Here is an 8606-nt window from a genome sequence, read left to right as displayed (position 1 = left end):
TTCTGATAACCTTTATTTGTTCAGACCATTGAGTCACTGGCCTTTGCTCACAGTAAGTGGATTCGTTTTTATGTTCCAGGTTGGTCAAATTCATAGTTAAGATTCCCCAAGGAATAGATTCACCTGCCGCCCTCAGTATTGGTAAACAAGTAGTAATCTGTGTGACATTCTGCAAATTGGCAAATCCCTTAATCAATCCTAACATCAGATTTTCTTCAGGGGTTTTTCTGGGAACATTAATCAATTGTTCTGTTTCTATTTGTCTTTTGTTCCTCACCACCGAACCAGTCAACACCAGTACTACCTGCCAAGCTAATACAAAGAGAATAATCACAAACTGATATGAAAAATTAGCCATGTTTCAGAGTCAGTTTTAAAGTCTCTGGGTCGCGGTTAATAACCCTCCATGAAGTAGGTGCCGCCTTCACCCAAGTATAGTGTATCCAAGCATCTGATTCTGCAATCTCGATAGCAGTAAAGGTAGTCAACAGTATCTGGAAAGGTCCCTTCCAGCGTTCTTGCAGAGGTTCGGAAGTCCACGTCTTCACATAGACATAGTCTCCTGGTTGAAAGTCATGCACAGGATTTTCAAGAGATAATGGTCTGTTCCACACTATCGCGCTCCGAATTGGGGTCAAAGTTTTTCCTAAGGAAAGTAAATAGTTATACACATCTTGTTTCCCTTTTACATGCATGTTTGGATTTGGTTCTGGGGATTCATAAGGCTTTCCATACAATAATTCATAAGGACTGACTGAGGTACCACTCTTTGGTTGTGCCCTAATTCGCAATAATGCCAATGGAAGTGCCTGAGGCCATTTCAAATTAGTTTCTTGACAGATTTTACTTATTTGTCTCTTTAAGGTCTGATTCATTCTTTCTACTTTTCCACTGGATTGTGGCCTCCATGAAGTATGTAAGTCCCAAGTGATACCCAAAATTTTGCTAACATTTTGAACTATTTCAGCAACAAAGTGTGGTCCTCTGTCAGAGGAAATTCCAATAGGAACCCCAAACCTTGGAATTATTTCTCGTAGTAACCACTTTACTACCTCTTCTGCTTGTGTGGTGTGACAGGGAAAAGCTTCCGGCCATCCTGTAAAAGTGTCAACCCCCACCAGAATGTATCAATATCCGTTCTGCTTAGGTAATTCTGAAAAACCCACTTGCCAATAATCTCCAGGTTCAGTACCAGATTTTAGTCTACCCATTTGGACTCTTTTCTTGATCACTGGATTATTTTTCAAACACACCTTACATTTTGCAGTTATCATTTTAGCCAAACTTAACATCTTAACTGATACCACTTGTTTTTGTAAAGAAGCCACTAATGCTTCTGCTCCCCAATGACATTCTTGATGTCTGGTTTGAACTATTTCTCTCATTAGAAAGGGTGGAACTACTACTTGTCTAGTAGGGGTTACCCACCACCCAGCCAAATTTTTCTTAGCATTTAATAATTGACGCAACCTGTCATCTTCCTCCGAATATTTTGGTTGTTCCCTAGGAAGGGTTATTGTTTTGGAGGGAATTAGTGCCATCTGAAATGCTCGCTCCTTTGCTATTTTTCTTGCCGTTCGATCGGCAAAATTATTTCCGGCGATTTCCTTTGTGTTTCCAACTCGATATGCTTTACAGTGCATGATTGCTACCTGATCTGGTTTTTGAACTGCTCGTAATAATTGTAAGATTTCATTTTGGTGCTTAATATTCGATCCCTGGGAGGACAATAATCCTCTTTCTTTCCACAAAGCTCCATGGACATGTACTACCCCATAAGCATATTTAGAGTCTGTCCAAATATTTACTTTCTTTTCTTCACTTAGTTCTAGAGCTCGAATTAAAGCAATAAGTTCTGCTTTCTGAGCTGATGTAGTACTCGCCAGTGCTCTTGCTTCTATAACTGTGGTGTCTGTTGTTACCGCATATCCAGCGTATCGGACTCCTTGTTCCATAAAGCTGCTGCCGTCTGTATAACAATTCCCAGTCTGGTTGTGCCAATGGTACATCCTTCAAATCTTCTCGGCTGGAATAAACATACTCGATAGTAGCCAAGCAGTCATGCTCCAGCTGTCCTTCTTCCTGTGTGGAACTTAAAAACACTGCAGGATTTACCAGGGTAGTTGTTTTTAAGATCACGTCATCTTGTTCAGTCAGCACTACCTGGTATTTCATCATCCGGCTCGGAGATAACCAATGTCCCCCCTTTTGTTCTAAAACAGTTATCACCATGTGTGGGACATAGACTGTTATCGTTCTTCCCAAAGTCAATTTCCGAGCTTCTTGTATGAGCATTACTGCTGCAGCTACTGCTCGGAGGCAGTTTGGCCACCCTTTACTCACTGTGTCCAGTTGTTTGGAAAAGTATCCGACTGGTCGTTTCCAGTTTCCTATCTTCTGAGTTAGCACCCCCAGTGCTAGGCGTTGTCTCTCGTGAACAAACAACTGAAAATCTTTGGTTAGGTCCGGGAGTCCTAAAGCCGGTGCAGACATTAAGGCACGCTTTAACTCTGTAAAAGCCCTTTGTTGTTGTGGGCCCCACACAAAAGGAGAGTTCTTTTGGGCCTCATACAATGGCTTAGCTATTAGACCACAGTTCAGGATCCAGAGACGACACCACCCTGTCATTCCCAAAAACGCTCTGAGCTCATGGATATTTTTCGGCTCAGGTATACTGCAAATGGCTTCTTTACGATCTTTTCCTAATTGCCGCTGTCCTTTTGAAACCTCAAAGCCCGAGTATATAACAGTCTGACATGTTATTTGGGCTTTCTTCCTGGATACTTTGTACCCATTCAGTCCCAGAAAATTCAAAAGGTCAATAGTTACCTGTATGCAGGTAAACCTCTCTTCCGTAGCAATCAGTATGTCATCCACATATTGTAGAAGTAAATGTCCAGGCCTTGGTTTGTCCTGTCTCCAGATCTCAAGCTCTCTTGCCAGCTGATTTCCAAAGATTGTAGGGCTATTTCTAAATCCTTGGGGTAGTCTTGTCCATGTTAACTGCATCTTTCGTCCAGTTTGTGGATTCTCCCATTCAAAGGCAAACAGTTTTCTGCTTTCCTTCTCCAAAGGTATACAAAAGAAAGCATCTTTCAAATCAAGCACTGTAAACCACTCATGAGTCTCCTTTAATGCTGTTAACAATGTCTAAGGATTTGCCACTACAGGATATATGTCCTTGACTATTTGATTTACTGCTCTCAAGTCTTGCACCAATCTATATTCACCTGAGGGTTTTCTGACTGGTAAAAGAGGAGTGTTATACTCAGATTCACACTCCTCCAAAATTTTATACTCTAAAAATTTATCAATCAGCTTCTTCAGCTCCTGTCTAACCTCTGGTTTGATTGGATATTGTTTAATTTTTACCGTCCCTGCATCTTCTTTTAGATCTATTTTTACAGGCTCTGCTAATTTCGATTTACCAGGGATGCCTGTGTCCCATACTGTAGGGATTACTGCCGAATCCACCTCTGGTGGAATTTCTTGCTCCTTCACCTTTTCTTGTATCATTAAGATCTCTCCTGTTTTCGACTCAGGTATTTTCAAGAAAAGTTCTCCTTCCTCAAAAACAATTTGTGCATTCAATTTAGATAACAAATCCCGTCCTAACAAGGGTATCGGACATTCTGGTACATACAGGAATTCAGGTGTAATTATTTTATTTCCAAACTTCAAATCCAGGGGTTGCAGGAATGGCCTATTTTCTTCTCTCCCTGTTGCTCCTACTATATTTGCTGTTTCGGTTCCAATTTTTCCTTTACAAGTATTAAGCATCGAGAACGTCGCTCCCATATCCACTAAAAATTTAACTTCTTTTTCTCCCAGCTTTATTACAACCAGAGGTTCAGCTGGGCTCCCCTCCGGTCCCCGTCAGTCATCTAAAACCATTGTCCTGGCTATCTCCTGGTGAATATTCCCAGTTTTAGGACACTCTCTTTTCCAATGTCCTTCCTCTCTGCACAAGGCACATTGATTCACTCCCAAGGGGGTGTTAAAATTCCGATTGCCAAAATTCATAAATCCTCCCCTTCCACTGGCTCCTCGTCCTCTCCCTCTACCTCTTCCTCTGCCTGCTGTTCCTGTCATTACAGCCAATAATCTATTTTCTCTGGTTTTTCTTTCCTCTTTTTCCCTGTTGTTATAAACTTTCCATGCTGCCTCCAGCATTTTATTCAAACTTCTCGAGTCCTCTCCCTCAAGCTTTTGAAGTTTCTTTCTTATATCTGGTGCCGATTGTCCGATAAAGATCAGAGCCAGTTGGATTTGAGCTGCCTCTGTCTCTACCCTCAAATCAGTGTATTTTCTGGCTGCTTCTTTCAGTCTCTCCAGGAATGCAGAGGGAGATTCATTCTTATCTTGTCTCACCTCATATAATTTGGACCAGTTCAAAGATTTAGGCATAGCATGTTTAAGCCCATAGAAAACCCATTTCTGATACCGGCTCAGTCTTTCTCTGTGTTCCACAAGATTTGGATTCCACTGCGGGTCCCCAGATGGAAAATTCTGCTCTAATGTTCCACGCACTGTCCCACTCAATACAGCCACTTCTGCCTGTGCTTTGCCAGCCTTTAATACCATCTGCTTTTCTGTATCATCCAGCAAGTTATCCAGGATCACCTGCAAATCACTCCAATCTGGATTCTGCGTCCTAATTACAGTGTCTACCACTCTGCCTACCCGCTCAGGATCTTCTCTATATATCCCTGCTGCCTGCTTCCAAGCCATCAAGTCTGTGACAGAAAAAGGCACTTTCACATATACTGGCCCATCATTTCCAACTCCCTGCCGCAGGGGAGCGATTGTTTGTGTTGGCTGTTGAGTTCTCCGAGAAATAGGGGTATACATTACAATGTCTGATGGTCCTTCCCCCACATCCTCTATTCCGCTACTGTCTGGTTCCCCCACCTGTTCCCTGTTCTCTTGGCTTTTGATTCCTTTCTCTCCTAAGAGGGGATATATCTAACTCTGGTCCTTCATCCTCTTTGGGAGTTATTTTCTTTAAACACTCCTTTTCATGGGTACATTCAGAACAACACTTTTTCACCTTCTTATCATCAGAAGTCATGGCCATTACCAAATTATCTTTACTAGTTATCTTACATTCTTCCTGCCAATCCATTCTTCGTCTTAAATAAAAGAATAAATCTACATATGGTACTTCACTCCATTTTCCTTCTCTCCTGCAAAACAGCATTAACTGCAGAATGGTGTCATAATTCAATGTCCCATGCACAGGCCATTTCTCCTGACTCTCCAGTGTATACAAAGGCCACCAATGATTACAATATCCAATCATCTGACTTTTTCGTAAATCCTCATGTAAATCTCCCCAGTGTGCCAATAAACATCCTAACGGGGAGTTTTTCGGAATTTTATCATTTGCAGCCAAATTGCCCACACTTTTACTCTTAAACAAATGAGTTAACTTAGATGCCATGGTTACTCACTTCACAGTATAATATACAATCACTCAAATCTGCCGCTTCGTTCTTCTCCGGCTGCACCTCTCACAAGATAACAGAACCGCGGATCCGAACTCCACACTCGCTTCGTACTTATTTGTACGTCTCAAGCTCACACACACACCCCCTCACAATTATTACTTTAAACGCAGGAATATAACGTATCACTATACAACCATTAATCTTAACCCGGTATACTATTAAACAAACATAAAATTCCACAACTCGAGTCCTTATCATATCATCGAAAACACTATAGCATATAGGTTTTCATTACTCCAAATTCCATACATTCCACTATTGTCCAACCCTGCAATAGCTTTCGCTTATGCCTTACGGGCAGACGCCTAGGCTTCCAATTCCACTAGGATCCTTTAGTCCAACCCTGCGCAGCTTTCGCCGCGTCTGACAGGCAGACTTATACAGTGGGACTCTAACCCACTGTGTGGGACTCTAACCCACTCCCAAGTGGGACTCTAACCCACTTTCCTAGGGTGGGACTCTAACCCACTCCTAGTACAAAAGAAGTGTCTTACCAAAATCCAGGGAACGTCGCGAAGAGCCTTACGGATCGGGGATCGATGGGTATCCCCGAGAAATCCTCGGTGCCGGCTGGAACCAATCAGGTCCCCGACTCCTCCGGTCTCTCTCAGCGAGGTCCCATCTGGGTCGCCAGAAACTGTTACCGAAAAACTCGGAATAAAACTTATCAACACCAATTTGATGTAGATAAGCAGACACTTCTTTATTGACGGCCGGGTGCGCGGGTGAATCCTTTCACCAACGACGCACACCATGCACCAAAATCATACATCTTATATAGAACTCATTCATACATAGTCATTATGTATTCATGCATAAACATAACAATTCCTGGAAATCATTATCATACTCTCCTCCTATTTCCGATTCTGCGCAGTAGAGTCCAGAAACACCTGGAAATGGGTCTGGGGTGTAATGCGAGTCAGTGGTTAATGAGTCGGTGGTCGCGATCTCCCCCTGTCGGAATTACCTATTGCTTGAGGACACTGTTTCTTGGCTTAAACTTACATGTTGCTTCAGCCGATTTCCCCATTTTCCCATTAATTTGGATTCTGACATCTCTCTGCATTCTTTCAGGTTATTAAATACCTTATATGTAAGATTATCTTGAATCGTAAGCCTGTTATCTATAGTTCTAAATGTTCCTACTAGGTGATTCTGACCAGTTCTTTCGGCCTTGGTACAGGGCTGTACAAGGGAGTTCGTAGTAGCCTTGGTTCCTGTATAGAGTGCAAATGCAGCATGTGATTTTTACTAAATATCTTCTATATTCCTATTAAAACTAAACAAATTAATACTAATCTATATTAAATCAATAACATACCAAATCAGTAACACAGGGGCCTGGCCCTCGCCAGCCCGGACAAACGCCTGGCCCGCCTGCCTCCAGCCCGGCCTCCACGTCCAGTGTCCCAGTTTCGACCAGGATGGAGTTAATTTTCATTGGAGTATTTCATACCATGTGATGTCATGTGCCGCGATTGAGAGACGGGAGACAGGCTTGATGCAAGCAAAGTTCTTCTCACTTTATTACATGTAATACTCATTTTTATAGAAAATCAGAAGATGCGTGTGTTAAATTGGTTGGTTGCTATGCTTCAGAGTTCTTATCAGCGCACGCTAATTGGTAGCTAATCGGACCCAATTGATTGTTCCCAACAATTTCTGTACATCATGCAAGTTTCTAGTGTCTGTCTGTATCTGTAAGGGTTGAGGAACTATAGTCTGAGCCCTGATGCGCCAACCTAAGTACTTCCAAGGTGATATTTTTTGAATTTTTTCCGGTGCAATACAGAGGCCTGCCGAGTTGACAGCAGCTGTGACAAGGGCTGTAGCTTCCTCCATGACCTCGTGATGTTGTGTGGCCACCAAGATGTCGTCCATATAATGATATAACAAAACATTAGGTATCGTGGCTCTAACAGGACTAAGTACTTTAGCTACATACCACTGACAAATTGTAGGACTATTCTTCATTCCTTGTGGCAGCACAACCCACTGGTATCTTTGCAACGAGGCTTGCATGTTGATGCTTGGAACTGAAAAGGCAAATTTAGGAGCATCATCAAGGTGCAGTGGGATATTGAAAAAGCAATCTTTAAGATCAATAACAGTCAAACACCAATTTTGAGGAATCATAGTAGGGGACGGGAGTCCTGGTTGGAGGGCCCCCATGTCTTCCATGGCGTCGTTAATTTTTCTGAGGTTGTGGAACAAGCGCCACCTGCCGGTTTGTTTTTTAATGACAAAAATAGGCGAGTTCCAAGGACTGGTAGAAGGTACAATATGCCCTTTTGTTAATTGCTCTGTAACTAATTCTTGGAGGGCGCGAAGCTTTTCCAGTGGTAGGGGCCATTGATCTACCCAAATAGGGGTCTCGGTCTTCCATGTCAATTTAAGGGTGTCGCGCGCTTCAATGGCCCCCTCTAAAAATGGGTCCGAATGGACATTCCCCACTGGGACAGCACATCACGTCCCCACAGGATCAGAGGGACAGGTAACACAAAAGGTTTAACAGAGGCTATATGCCCCTCTGGACCTTGAATCTGAATTAATTCCACACTTTGACGGCTGTTACCAGTTCCTCCAATTCCAGCTAACGTGTAGGAAACATTATCCAGAGGCCATTATGGAGGCCACTTAGCCACAGATATTATCGTGACATCAGCTCCAGTATCAATAATTCCATTTAGTACTACTTGCTGCTCTCCACGAATAAGGATACATTGACATACGGGTCGCTTCTGAGAAATAGATTGCACCCATAGAATTTGTGGGTTCCCTGTAGACCCAAATCCTCCCCGCCTTTGATAAGATTGACTAGGAGCGGGGGAGTTCGTCCCCGCAGGAATCAATATTAATTGCGCTACACGACTACCTTTAGGTATCGTGCAGGGAGGAAATGGAGTCCATGCCATAATTTTAATTTCGTCAGTACTGTCAGAGTCAACGACCCCTGGTAATACAAAAAGCCCTGACAATGTAGTAGATGACCTTCCTAACAACAGCGCTTGTGTTTTAGGGGGTAAGGGTCCCGAGATATCTGTCGACAGCAAGTGAACTGAGCAATCAAGTAATGTTACTGTGTGAGCGGTT

General features: G+C 42.8%; 1 pseudogene; it reads right to left on the bottom strand.

The window, feature by feature from the left end:
• Positions 1-350: 350 nt before the first annotated feature.
• On the bottom strand, positions 351-7694 carry LOC141952777 (uncharacterized; annotated as a pseudogene).
• Positions 7695-8606: the final 912 nt, after the last annotated feature.

The sequence above is a fragment of the Strix uralensis genome, chromosome 20 (genome assembly GCF_047716275.1).
Source record: "Strix uralensis isolate ZFMK-TIS-50842 chromosome 20, bStrUra1, whole genome shotgun sequence".
NCBI classification, from domain to species: domain Eukaryota; kingdom Metazoa; phylum Chordata; class Aves; order Strigiformes; family Strigidae; genus Strix; species Strix uralensis.
Note: the sequence above shows the minus strand (reverse complement) of the source record. Positions and strands in the feature narration are given on the sequence as shown.